The sequence below is a fragment of the Mirounga leonina genome, unplaced genomic scaffold, assembly GCF_011800145.1.
Source record: "Mirounga leonina isolate KUSES-001 unplaced genomic scaffold, KU_Mleo_1.0 Mir_175, whole genome shotgun sequence".
NCBI lineage: Eukaryota > Metazoa > Chordata > Mammalia > Carnivora > Phocidae > Mirounga > Mirounga leonina.
This window is the reverse complement of record NW_023270453.1, coordinates 902,759-915,781: the sequence shown is the minus strand read 5'-3', so window position 1 is coordinate 915,781 and position 13,023 is coordinate 902,759. Positions and strand designations below refer to the sequence as shown.

The window sequence follows — 13,023 nt, the reverse complement described above, 5'->3', positions numbered from 1 at the left end:
GGCGGGGGTGGGGGGGGTGGAGTACATTTTTCAGCTACTGCAGCCCAGTGTTCATACCAAGAGCTTATGCTGCTTAGAATTTGGCATTTCCCTGGGTATTACTGACCTCTTTTTACAGCTGTAAAAGCAGACAATGTATTGGTTCCTAGGCCAAAAATCACTTTGTCTATGCATCATGGTGTAGAAGTGTGGAGTCTTGATCAAACACTAGCCCATGGTTCTTGAAGAGGAATTTGGTTTTGCTCACAGATAACCCTGCCTACAAGCTCAAGCCAAGGTGGGGCGGCACTTCATCTGAGTAACCAACTGCTTAAACCTCTCACCTTTCATAATAGATATGTAGATAGGACAGAGTACCAGAGCCACTGCCACCAAGTCCAGACCCAATACCACATGCCACCAATGCCCACCAAGCATGCACTGCCAATTCCTTTTGGTTCTAAGTCCAATATGGCAACTCTTCATTATCAACTGATTCAGAATCTTCTTAAGGAAGACCATACCGCCAGAATAAGATTACAGTTGTCGGGTTTGGTGCTGTTGACATCTTAATGAAGGACTTGGCAGATGAACTTGCTCTTGTTGATGTCATGGAAGACAAACTGAAGGGAAAGATGATGGATCTCCAACATAGCAGCCTTTTCCTTAGAACACCAAAAAAACTGTCTCTGGCAAAGACTATAACTTGTCTGCAAACTTTAAGCTGGTTATTATCACAGCTGGGGCATGTCAGCAAGAGGGAGAAAGCCATCCTAATTTGATCCAGCATAATGTGAACATCTTTAAATTCAACATTCTTAATATTGTAAAATATAGTTCAAACTGCAAGTTGCTTGTTGTTTCCAGTCCAGTGGATATCTTGACCTATGCAGCTTAGTACCTTTCCCCAAAACTGTGTTATTGGAAGTGGTTGCAATCTGGACTCAGCCTGGTTCCATTACCTAATGGGGGAGAGGATGGGAGTTCACCCATTAAGCTGTCATGGGTGGGTCCTTGGGGAGCATGGAGACTCTAGTGTGCCTGTATGGAGTAGAATAAATGTTGCTGGTGTCTCCCTGAAGAATCTTCACCCCGACTTAGGCACTGATGCAGATAAGGAATAGTGGAAAGAGGTTCACAAACAGGTGGCTGACAGTGCCTATGAGGTGATCAAACTGAAAGGATAGGCATCCTGGGCCACTGGGCTGTCTGTGACAGATTTGGCAGAAAGTATAATGAAGAACCTTAGGTGGGCGCATCCCATTTCCACAATGATTAAGGATCTCTACAGAATCAAAGATGATGTCTTCTTTAATGTTCCTTGCATCTTGGGACAGAATGGAATCTCAAATATTGTGAAGGTGAATCTGACCCCTGAGGAAGAGGCCCTTTTGAAGAACAATGCAGATACACTTTGGGGGATCCAAAAAGAGCTACAGTGTTAAAGTTTTCTAATGTTGTACTACTTCACTGTCTAGACGACAACAGGATTTTAGTTGGAGGCTGTGTGTATTGTCCTTATTATCTGATCTGTTACTCAAGTAGTAATATTAAGAGGGCCTAGGGAAAAAATACCAACTTCCTAAAGTTACAAATAGGAATGGTTCACAAAACCCTGCAGCTATATCCTGATCCTGGATGATCCCTATCTCGGGCCATTCTAAATTGGTTCATGTAAAATAGTTCGACCACCTCAGAGGCACCACTGCCAATGTCACATATGTTGTGGTTGCTCTTCAAACCAGATGTGTATTTACTGCATGTTATAGAACTTCTGGTTTCTCCACTCAGTATGCCAATCCGACTTTTTTTTTCCTCCAGTCAATCACATCTTGGGATCTACTAGATAAATTCAATATTGCATGTATTGTGCATAGCTCTTCTAAAGGATCTTATTTTGTATACTATATGTGTCAGAATATGGTATACATTGCAATATAATGTAAAAAGAAAGATCCACCTATAAACAATGCAACCAAGTATCATACCAACTAAAATACCAAATAAACTTTGAAGAGTGAAAAAAAAAAAAAGAAACAGATATGACATCCACAAGTGTTACTGATGCTATGAATATGTCTTTAATCAGCAGCCATTGCTTTAAAGCTCTTCCCAGAGAGTACAGCTTTGACTCACCCATTCAGATAGTACTTTTGTGAATGCTTCTTCCCTACTCCCCATGTTTCCTTCCAGTAGAAGAATCTCAATGAGAAAACATCTTGGCTTTTCTCTGCCCTAGTTAGCTAATCTTACTGGAGAATCTGGAAGAAGAAACTGAGTACGAATAAGCTAGACTCCTTCACTTTCACTCGGGAAAAGAGTAAATATTCTCTATCTCTCCTAAGACCTTTGTGAAGGGCCTTCCCTGCTCTAGTGCTGCCTGATACTGTGTAGATGTGTCAGTCTGTTTCTGGGGTTCAGTAGTGGAGCTTGCCCACTTGCTTAACACTTAGAAGCCATATTTTCCAAAATCAGCCATAAAAGTAATGAAGGTGATATTTGCAACCTCCATCTGCTAACTGATATATTTTATTTTTCAGTCAATTGGGAATGTTTCATAAAAAAATGTATCTTTATTGGGCCCCAGCTAACACCCAACAACTACTGAGTCCAACGGAAAAAAATTTAATTTAATAAAGGCCGACTCCCACGCCATCGATTCATTCTTTGAGGTTGAAAAGTTCTAGCCTAGTGTCACTTACACCAATGTACAGGTAGAGCATATTAAAATGAACCCTCTCAGAATTGCCTTCACTGAGTCAGACATTAATGTTGGTTTTTACTGGAAGTCATTATGAAAAAGGGCTGTGTAAAATAACATATGTATCTACTGATTGTTAAAAACATTATCTGTTACATGTCTGTTGCTCAACGTCTCACTTGTTTATCCCATGTGGAATTTTTACTTCAGAATTTAGAAGCAGGAGAATATTGTCTTTACTCTAAAACTGGTATGCTTACTCAGCAAGGTAAAGATAACTGTGTAACCTATGATAATTCTCTCTTTTGATTTCACTAGCAGGAAATCCCTGAGCCAGAGTAGTGCTCAGGCACAGGAATTATAATAGCCAATATGAACAGCATTCTTGCTTCATTCTCTTCATAGTTCCAGTATCTAATTTCCATTTTAAAAACCTGCACACAATCAGTTTTGTAGGCCATCCCATAGTCTTTAGAATATAAATAAATACAGTTAAAATAATATAGCAAAATTAAAGCAAACAATTTCTAGTTTCCAGTCCAGCATGTAAGGAGCTTGAAAGTCATCACCCCTGACCTCGCAATAAGAAAAATGCTGGACAAACTAAAAATCAACTGTTCTTCTTAGATCCCCCATAGGACTGAGGTCCCTGCCGTCCCCATCTCTCAACTGAACAGACAGATGGTTAGATACAGACAATCACAATTTATCAAAGCAGAATCCCAGGAACAGAAACGTCCACAAGGACCAGTACCAGAATGGGAAAACTTAATCTGTAATTGATGAATTGCTGGAGGCTCAGTGAAGGAAAGTTTGAGAGTTAAAAATCATGGGGGGAGGGGGGCGCCTGGGTGGCTCAGTTGTTAAGCGTCTGCCTTGGGCTCCGTCCTGGGATTGAGCCTTGTGTCAGGCTCCATGCTCAGCGGGAAGCCTGCTTCTCCCTCTCCCCCATTTGTGTTCCCTCTCTCGCTGTGTCTCTCTCTGTCAAATAAATAAAATCTTTTTAAAAAATAAAATAAAATAAAAATCATAGGGTGATCCAGTTTTAGGGAGGCCTCCATACTTTTTGTGAGTTTTACTTCCAAGAGCCTTACCAGACTCTCAGTGAAGATTGGAGAGAAATCTCCTCTTGCTTCAGGCAAACAACAGCCACTTTGAAGTAGGCCTAGACAATTCTGTTCTTCTTTTCACAAGGCCTGCCCTCAAGATAAGCTATTGTACCAGAGCCTAACTAACTAGGTGTTAATCGGTCTAACCAATGCAGGAGAAGGGAAGTAACTCCAGCCAACTCTAGCCTTTCTATCTCACCTAAAGAGGAAACAAACAAAAAAACCCAACAACCACAACAAAATCCAAAACCAAGAAGATCACAACCAGAGGCACAGACTCTCTAAAAGACTGACACCCAATCATAGGACTAGAGAATGCTTCCCCTCCCCTAAACAGCTTATCACGTCATTGGCAGGGCCTCTGTATAGTAACAGGGGGATACAACGAAAAGAACTGTGTGTCCTAGATCTTATTTAAGAAAAAGTTTCTAGGGAAACCCAAGGAAAACAGCAGAGACAAAAACAAGGACACCAGAGGAAATTTTTTGCCTGTGACACATACGGCCACAGCAAGAAGTAAACACAGCCTAACCCCTAGCCACATAACCATAAAACCTCATGTTAGGGGCCTATTTACCTTAGTTCCTTTTTTACAGTACATCATGTCTGGCTTTCAACCAAAATTGTTTTAAGAGATAGAGCAGGCACCAAAACCAAACTCAGATATGGCAGAGATGTTGGAATGATCAGAATGGAAATGAAAACAACTATCATTATATGCTAAGAGTTCCAATGGAAAAAGTGGGCATGATGCAAGAACATGGTTAATGTAAGCAGAGAGATGTAGACTCAAACCAAGAATCAAAAGGACATGCTGGAAATCAGAAACACCATAATAGAGGGCGCCTGGGTGGCTCAGTTGGTTAAGTGACTGCCTTCGGCTCAGGTCGTGATCCTGGAGTCCCGGGATCGAGTCCCACATCGGGCTCCCTGCTCAGCAGGGAGTCCGCTTCTCCCTCTGACCCTCCTCCCTCTCATGCTCTCTGTCTCTCATTCTCTCTCGCAAATAAATAAAATCTTAAAAAAAAAATTAAAAAAAAAAAAAAAGAAACACCATAATAGAATTCAAGACTGCCTCTGATGGGCTCATCAGTAGACTGGACACGACTGAGGAAAGAATCAATGATCTTGAAGAAATGTTAATAGAAACTTCTAAAATTGAAATGCAATGAGAAAAATAAATCAAAAAGACAGAGCAGATTATCCAACAACTGTGGGACAATTATAAAATGTATAACATATGCATAATGGGAAAATGAAAGAGAAGAAGAGAGAAAAGAACTGAAGAAATATTTCAAGCAATAATGACCAAGAGTTTCCAAAATTAATGACAGACACTAAACCACAGACCCAGGGAGCTCAGATAACAGCAAGTGGGATAAATACCAAAAAGTCTACACTTTGGCATATATGCAAACCACAGAAAAATAAAGACAGAAAAATTTGAAAGATGCCAAAAGGGGGGAAAACCTTACTATGAAAGAACAAATAGAAGAATGTCATTCTTTTTCATTGCAACTTCTCTTTAGAAGCCATGAAAACAAGAAGAGAGTGAAATATTTAAAGAAAAAATGCCACCAATCTAGAATTCTGTATCTAGTGAAATTATCCTGTAAAATTTGGAATATGGTTCCAGTCTCATCAGAATTTCAATGTCCTGATAGTGCAGCAGCCTTTGTATACCTCAGGAATTATGTAATGGCTTAAGGAGTGGCTGTACTGATCACTCCCTTCTTTGAGCCTTCCATAAGGAGGAAATTTCTACATGCTTGCTTTAAAAAATAACTTCTTTGCTGAACTGAAATAAAGAGTTGTCTGTTTCTAGAAGAAACATTTTAGGGACTTCAGTACCAACCAAGTAGCAGTATGCTTTCGCATCTAGCAGGCTAACTAAGGAAAAGAGAAAAGACATAAACTACTAATGTCAGAAATGAAAGAGGAGCTGATCTTTGATCCCATGGACATAAAACAGACAATGAAAAAATTACGCCCACAATTTGGTAATACAGATGAAATGGACCAAAATCTTAAATGATGCAATCTACCAAAACTCATCAAGGAGAAAAATGTGAACTATATCTACTAAAGAAATTGAATTAATAATTAATGCCTGTCAAAACAGAAAGTATCAGGCCCAGATGAATTCACTGGTGAATTCTACCAAACATTTATGGAAGGAATTATAACAATTCTCTACAATCTCTTCCAGAAAATAAAGCAGAAGGAATATTTTCTAACTTATTCTATGAAGCCAGCATTACCTTAATAACAAAACCAGACAAAGACATCATGAAAAAGGAGAACTATAAACCAATATTTTTCATGAATACAAATATAAAAATCCTCAACAAAACAGATTGCAAATTGATTCCTCTCAGGTATAAAAAGAATTATACCCCACAACCAAGTGGTATTTATACTGGGTATGTAGAGCTGGTTCAACATTTGAAAAATCAATGAATGCTTCATCAGCACCAACTTCAGCTTTAGCCTTTCTGACAAGGTGCCCACTGGGTGGAGAGCCCAGGCAGCTCATGCCTGCCACAGCTCCAGCCAGGCAGCAGAAGTCCCCAAGCACACACAGTCTACATGGAAAATGATCATACACAAGACCATTCCTTCAAGTTTAGGAGAAGTAGCTGTTCTGCCTAATCCATAGAAACAAACAGAGAAAGTCAAGCAAAATGGGGAGACAAAAGAATATGCTCCAAAAGAAAGAACAAGACAAAAACCTCTGAAAAAGCACTAAATGAAACAGAGATTAGCAATATGCCTGATAGGAATTTTAAAGTAATGATCATAAAGATGCTCATCAAGCTGGAGAGGAGAGTGGATGAACTCAGTGAGACCTTCAGTAGAGATAGAAAGTATTAAAAAGAACCAATCAGAGTTGAAGAATTCAAATAACTGAAATAAAAAAACACTGGAGGGAATCAATAGCAGACTAGCAGATACAGGAGAAACATCAGCAATCTGGAAGACAGGGTAATGGAAAGCATTTAAGCTGAACAGCAAAAAGAGAAAAGAATTTTAAAAATGGGCCTAGGTTAAGGGATCTGTTGGATAACATCAAGTGAACAAACATTCACATTTTAAGGGTCCCAGAAGAGTACAAAAAGAGAGAGAAAGAGGTAGAAAACTTACTTAAATAAATCATAACTGAAAACTTCCCTAACCTAGGGAAGAAAATAGACTTTCAGGTCCAAGAAACACAGAAAGCTCCAAGGAAGATGAACCTAAGGAGGTCCACACCATGACAGAATAATTAAAATGTCAGCACCTGGGTGGCTCAGTCGTTAAGCGTCTACCTTCGGCTCAGGTCATGATCCCAGGGTCCTGGGATCAAGCCCTGCATCAGTCTCCCTGCTTCGCGGGAAGCCTGCTTCTCCCACTCCCACTCTCCCTGCTTGTTTTCCCTCTCTCATTGTGTCTCTCTCTGTCAAATAAATAAAATCTAAAAAAGAATAATAATAATAATTAAAATGTCAAAGGTTAAAGATAAAGAGAGAATTTTAAAAGCAGCAAGAAAGAAGCAAAAAGTTACCTACCAGGGAAAACCTATGAGGCTATCAGCTGATTTTTCAGCAGAAACTTTGCAAGCAAGAAGAGAGTGGCATGATATATTCAAAGTACTGAAAGGGAAAAAATCTACAACCAAGAATACTCTACTAGGCAAGACTGTCATTCATATTTGAATAATAGAAAGATTTTCTCAGACAAACAAAAGATAAAGGAGTTTATCACCACTAAACCAGAAAGATTAAAGGGACTTCTTTAAGAGGTAGAAAAGAAATGGCCATAATTAGGTCTAAGAGAATTATGAATTCAAAAACGTAAAATATGACAACATATACATACAATATGGAGAAGGGAGGAAAAAAAGGTTTTTTTTTAAGAATGTGTTTTGAACTTCAATGACCATCAAATTAATATAGACTGCTATATATTTAGGATATTATATATGAACTACATGGTAACCACAAACCCAAAACCTATAATAGATACAGAAAAAAGAAAGAGAAAGAAAATGAAACATAACACAAGAGAAATTCTTAATCACAGAAAGAGAGAGCAAGAGAAGAAGAAAGGAACAGAGAATAACTACAAAAACAACTTGGTAAACAAATAACAAAATGGCAATATGTACATACCTATCAATAATTAGTTTAAATGCAAATGGTCTAAATGCTCCAATCAACAGACACAGGGTGGCAGAATGGATTAAAAAAACAAGACCCATCTATATGCTGCCTAAAAGAGAATCACCTCAGTCGTAAAGACACATACAGACTGAAAGTGAAGAAATGGAAAAACATTTACCATGCAAATGAAAGTGAAAAAAAAAAAAACTGAAGTAGGAATACTTACATCAGACAAAATGGACTTTAAAACAAAGATTGTAACAAGAGACAAAAAAGGGCATTACATAGTGATAAAGAGATTAATCCAATACGAGATTATAATGATTATAATTATCTATGCACCCAACACTGGAGCACCTAAATACATAAATATTAATGGACATAAAGAGAGAAATTGATTGTAATACAATTATAGTACGAAACTTTAACACCCCACAATGGATATACCATCCAGGCAGAAAGTCAATAAGAAAACAGTGTCTTTGAATGACATATTAGACTAGCTACATATGACAGATATATACAGAACATTCCAACCAAAAACAATAGAATACATATTCTTTTCAAGTGCACATGAAACATTCTCCAGAATAAATCATATGTTAGGTCACAAAACAAGCCTCAATAAATTTAAGATCAAAATTATATCATGCAAATTTTCTAATCAATGATACTGAGACTAGAAATAAATCAGGAGAAAAAAATTGGAAAAAATATGAACACATGGAGGCTAAACAACATGATATTAAACAACCAATAGGTCAATTAAGCAATCAAAAAAGAAATTAAAAAATACAAGGAGACAGATCTGTGATTTAACAGGACAGATTTGTACCTCTGAAAAAATAATGCAATATATGTTAAGAAAAAAAGAAGAAGAAGAAGAAGATAGCAGAAGGGGAAGAATGAAGGGGGGGAATCGGAGGGGGAGACGAACCATGAGAGACGATGGACTCTGAGAAACAAACTGAGGGTTCTAGAGGGGAGGGGGGTGGGAGGATGGGTTAGCCTGGTGATGGGTATTAAAGAGGGCACGTTCTGCATGGAGCACTGGGTGTTGTGCACAAACAATGAATCATGGAACACTACATCAAAAACTAATGATGTAATGTATGGTGATTAACATAATAATAAATTTTTTAAAAATACAAGGAGACAAAGGAAAGTGAAAACAGAATGGTTCAAAGTCCTTGGGGTGCAGCAAAAGCAGTTCTAAGAGGGAAATATATAGCAATACTGGCCTACCTCAAGAAACAAGAAAAAACTCAAATAAAAAAATCTAACCTTACATCTAAGGAACTACAAAAATGGTAACAAACAAAGCCAAGGTGAGTAGAAGAAAGGAAATAATAAAGATCAGAGTATAAATAAATGAGGTAGAGACTAAAATAACAACAGAAAAAAATCAATAAAACCAAGAGCTGGTTCTTTGAAAAGATAAACAAAATTGATAAACCCTTACCCAGACTCACCAAGAAAAAAAAAAATAAAGGAACCAAATAAATAAAATCAGAAATGAGAGAGAATTAAAAACTGACATTACATAAATAAATACAAAGGATTATGAGAGACTACTATGAAAAATTATATGCCAACAAATTCAACAATCCAGAAGAAATGGATATACTCCTAGAAGTATAAAATCTTCCAAAACTGAAGTAGGAAGAAATAGAAAATCTAAACAGGTCAATTGCTAGTAGCAAAATTGAATCAACAATCAAAAAACTATAGAAAAAAAAAGTTCAGGACCAGAAGTATTCACTGGTGAATTCTACCAAACATTTAAAGAATGTTCTTCCCAAACGAGCCCAAAAAATAGAAAAGGAAAGACAACTTCCAAACATGTTCTCTGAGGCCAGCATTATCCTGATACCAAAACCAGACAAAAACACCACACCAAAAAAAAAAGAAAAAGAAAGAAAGAAAAGAAAACCACAGGCCAATATGAACATAAATGCAAAAATCCTCAACAAAATATTAGCAAATGGCATTCAAAAATACATTAAAGGATTTTTTACCACAATTAAATGGGATTTATTCCAGCGATACAAAAATGGTTCAATATTTACAAATCAATCAACATAAACAAAATGAAGGATAAAAATCATATGAATCATATGATCATCTCAACAGATGCAGAAAAAGCATTTGACAAATTCAACATCCATTCATGATAAAAACTCTAAACAAAGTGGGTTTAGAGAGAATATACCTCAACATAATAGAGAGCATAATGAAAAACCCACAGGTACCATCATACTCAATAGTGAAAAACAGAGCTTTTCTCCTAAGATCAGGAACAAGACAAGGATGTCCACTCTCACAACTTCTATTCAACATAATACTGAAAATCCCACCCATAGCAATCAGACAAGAATAGGATATAAAAGCCATCCGAATTGAGAAATGAAGTATAAAAATATCACAATTTGTAGATGACATGATTCTATTTATAGAAAACCCTAAAGACTACACCAAAAAACTACTAGGAGTAATACCTGAATTTAGTAAGGTTGCAGGATACAAAATTAATACCCAGAAATTGGTAGTGTGTCTATACACTAATAACAAAGTGGTAGAAAGAGAAATTAAGAAAACAATCCGATTTACAATTGTACCAAAAAGAATAAAATACCTATGAATAAATGTAACTAGGGAAGTGAAAGATGTGTACTCTGAAAACTATAAAACACTGGTGAAGGAAATTGAAGATGACACAAACAAATGGAAAAACATTCTATGCTCATGGATTAGAAGAATTAATATAATTAAAGTGTCCATATTACCCAAAGCAATCTACAGATTCAATTCAATCCCTATCAAAATATCAACTGCATTTTTCACAAAACTAAAACAAATACCCCTAAAATTTGTATGAACCACCAAAGACCACAAATAACCAGAGCAATCTTGAGAAAGAACAAAGCTGGAGGTATCCCAGTCCCAGACTTCAAGATACACTACAAAGCTGCAGTAATCAAAATAGTATGGTACTGGCATAAAAGTAGACACATAGATCAATGGAACAGAACAGAGAGCCCTGAAATAAACCCACACTTATACGGTCAATTAATATATGACAAAGGAGGTAAGAATATACAATGCAGAAAAGATAGTCTCTTCAACAAATGATGCTGTAAAACTGAACAGCTACATGTATAAAAATTAAACTGGATCTCTTTCTAACACCATACAAAAAAATAAACTCAAAATGGATTAAAGACTTAAATGTGAGACCTGAAATCATACATTAGCTGTAGCAACATTTTTCTATATATATCTCCTGAGGCAAGGGAAACAAAAGCAAAAATAAACTATTAGGACTACATCAAAATAAAAAGCTTTTGCACAGTGAAGGAAGCCATCAATGAAACAAGGCAACCTACTGAATGGGAGAAGGTATTGCAAATGATACATCCAATAAGACTTAATATCTAAAATATATTAAGAACTTCTGCAATTCAACACCAAAAAAAGAAATAATCTGATTTTAAAATGGGAAGAGAACCTGAATAGACAAACAGATGGCCAAAGAAGACATACAGATGGCCAGAAGACACATAAAAAGATTCTCAAAATCACTAACCACCAGGGAGATGCAAATTAAAACCACAATGAGATATCACCTTATACTTGTCAGAATGGCTAAAATCTAAAACACAAGAAGTAGCAAGTGTCAGTGTGGTTACGGAGAAAAAGGAACACTTGTGTGCCATTGGTGGGAATGTAAATTGGTGCCACCACAGTGGAAAACAGTGTGGAAGTTCCTCAAAAAGTTAAAAAAAGAAATATCATGTAATCTAATAATTCCACTTCTGGTCATTTACCAAAAAAATCTACAAACACTAATTTGAAAAGTTATATGCACCTCTATGTTAATTGCAGCATTATTTACAATAGCCAAGTTATGGGAGCAACCTAAGTGTCCATCCATAGAAATGGAAATAGAAGATGTGATATATATATAATGGAATATTACTTAGCCATAAAAATGGATGAGATCATACCATTGATGACAACATGGATGGACCTAGAGGGTATTACGCTAAGTGATATAAATCAGACTGAGAAAGACAAATACCATATGATTTCACTCATATGTGGAATCTAACAAAAATCAAATGAATAAAAACAAAAAGCAGAATCAGATCTTTAAATATAGAGAACAAACTGATGGTTGCCAGAGGAGAGGAAGGTAGAGGGATGGGCAAAATGGGTGAAGGAGAGAGGGAGAGACAGACTTCCAGTTATGGAATGAGTAAATCATGGGAATAAAATACACAGAATAAGGAATATAGTCAATGATATTGTAATAGTGTTGCATGGTGACAGATGGTAGCTACAGTTGTGGTAAGCATGGTGTAATATATAAATTTGTCAAATCACTGTGTTGTACACCTGAAATTAATGTAACATTGTGCATCAACTACACTCAGACTAAAAAAAGAAAAAGAAAGAAAAAGATACAATCCTGTAACATGAATTAACTCTTCTATTTTTTTTTAAGATTTTTTATTTATTTGACAGAGACACAGCGAGAGAGGCAACACAAGCAGGGGGAGTGGGGAAGGGAGAAGCAGGCTTCCCGCGGAGCAGGGAGCCCGATGCGGGGCTCGATCCCAGGACCCTGGGATCATGACCTGAGCTGAAGGCAGATGCTTAACGACTGAGCCACCCAGGCGCCCCTAACTCTTCTATTTTTAATTTTGGTAATTTTTGTTGTTTAACTCTAGAATCTCAGAGGAATTGGAACATTTCTAAACTGCTGTGTCTTACATCCTCTCTTGCTCAAGCTTGTTTGGGAATTTCATCCAATTTTTATTTGAGGGGGAGTTGAAGGTATTTCAGCAAAGCAAACAACTGAATGATGTGCCAGCCAAAACCTGAAATGTTTGTTTTAGAATGTTTATATTTTTGAATATAATAAAGTCTGTCAAAATAACAAAAAAAGGAAAGAAAACCAATGAATGTAATTCATGACAATAAGCTAAAAAGATAATTCACATGACCATATCAATAGATACAGAAAAAACATTTGATAAAATCCAATGTCCATTCATGATAAAAACTCTGAGCAAACTAAGAATAGAGG

General features: G+C 36.8%; 1 pseudogene; it reads left to right on the top strand.

Moving 5' to 3' along the window:
* Positions 1-450: 450 nt before the first annotated feature.
* Positions 451-1,385, top strand: LOC118021892 (annotated as a pseudogene).
* The last annotated feature ends 11,638 nt before the right edge of the window (positions 1,386-13,023 follow it).